This window comes from Dipteris shenzhenensis, chromosome 16 (genome assembly GCF_047967505.1).
Source record: "Dipteris shenzhenensis isolate YYH24624 ecotype China chromosome 16, Dip_SZ_1.0, whole genome shotgun sequence".
Classification (NCBI taxonomy): Eukaryota; Viridiplantae; Streptophyta; class Polypodiopsida; order Gleicheniales; family Dipteridaceae; genus Dipteris; species Dipteris shenzhenensis.
In genome coordinates, this window is record NC_141611.1 from 32,350,449 (window position 1) to 32,352,289 (window position 1,841).

The window sequence follows — 1,841 nt, forward strand, 5'->3', positions numbered from 1 at the left end:
CAACCTCCCAACAATTATTACTTGACTAGGAACTCTCCTTAATCCCCTTTTGAACTCTTTCCTTCTCATCCACCGTGCTGGAGGAACTGAGCTCGTTGATTTTGAGTGCTTGTCAGGTGTGAACTCTCATCGTGGGGATTTTCTCGTAGGCTTTTTTATTTTATTTGATTGCTTCTTACATCGATTGGATTTTCTGATGCTAGAGCAACAACTTCACTTAAGTATGTTGGCTCCACCCTCGATGATGCTTGCCTTCTTATTACATTCCATGGTGTGGTCTGATATAGCTTGTAAACAAAGCTAATATGTGAGACGTATATAAAAACAAAAGGAATTGGTATTGTGTCAATTATATAAGCATTTCATTGAGGCCATTACACGTACTTAAATAAACACAAAAGGAATGTGTATTGTGGTCGTATAAGCACTAGATTGCACATACTTTTTCAACCTCTTTCATTTGATTAGTACAAATGTTGTTTTCATCCTACAAGTTTACATGTGGGTTTGTGCAATGTAATGATAAGTCCTCTTGTTGTCGACTGTTGTGATTGCCTTCACGATGACTATCTACGAAGGCCCATGGCTTTGTCTTTGATTTGGAAGATTGAATCTTAGCATCCAAGCAGGCCTTTTGTCAATTCTTTTGGATCTCTGTTTGATGTAGTGCAAGGCGTCAGGTTTCATCTAACTTCTCAAGTTGTCCCAACTTGGCCTCTACGTGTTCATCTTCTGTCATCCTCTCTTCTTGTGCCAATCTCAAGGCCGGAATCTCTATCTCTAGTGGTAAAACTGCCTCAATACCGTACACCAACTCAAAAGGAGTGTGACCTGTAGACATTTTATGGGTGACCTTGTAAGCCCACACGGTTTCAGTGACCTTCTGATCCCACTGGCTCCTATACCCTGTGGCCATTTTTCCCATGGATTGACAAAGGAGGCCATTGGTCCGCTCTATTTGTCCCATGGATGTAGGATAATAGATGCTAGAAGTGCGATGACCAATACCTATGCGATCCATGAGCAACTCCACTACTTCATTTAAGAATGGACTCCCATGGTCAGATACTATTTCCATGGGTGTCCCAAACCATGTGGAGATACGTTCAAATATGAAATTTAAAACTACCTTACCATTTGCAGAGGGGAGGGCGATAGCTTCAGCCCACTTAGTAACATGCTGAGTGGCTACCAAAAGATACTTCTTTTTGCGGGCAGTCATGGGCAGGGGCCAGACAAAATCTATTCCCCACTTCTAAAACGGATGGATGGACATCACTAGGTGATGTTGCCCAGGATGCAAATCCTTCCTACCAAAGAATTGGCATGGTTCATAAGTTTTGCAATACATAGTGACATCCTTGAACAAGGTCGGCCAATAGTACTCGGCATGTAAAATCTTCTTTGCTGTATAGTCACTGGCATAGTGGCCTCCACAAATTCCATCATGATAATGCTTCAATACCTTAGGTACTTCATCTACATCAATGGCCCATCTTAGTACCCCATCCATGCCTTGACGGTACAACACCCCATCAAAGAGAGTGTAGCACCTACTATCTCTATGGATCTTCTTTCTCTCAGAGAGCTAGTACTTTTTGGAGGAAAGGAGAAAGTGGTTAGAAACCTGTAGATACCACCATACCATGGATCCCTAACTTCTATGGCCGCTACAAGGGTAACATTGAGGCACTCTTCTAAATCAATCAAAGCATTCTTCAAGTTGGAACAACCCCCTTTTACAATTTTGAAAGAAAAATCATATTCTTGTAGAACTGCCAACCATTTGGCCAACCGGCCCATGGGATTTAGTGATTGAAGAACTTGCTTTACAAGACCAT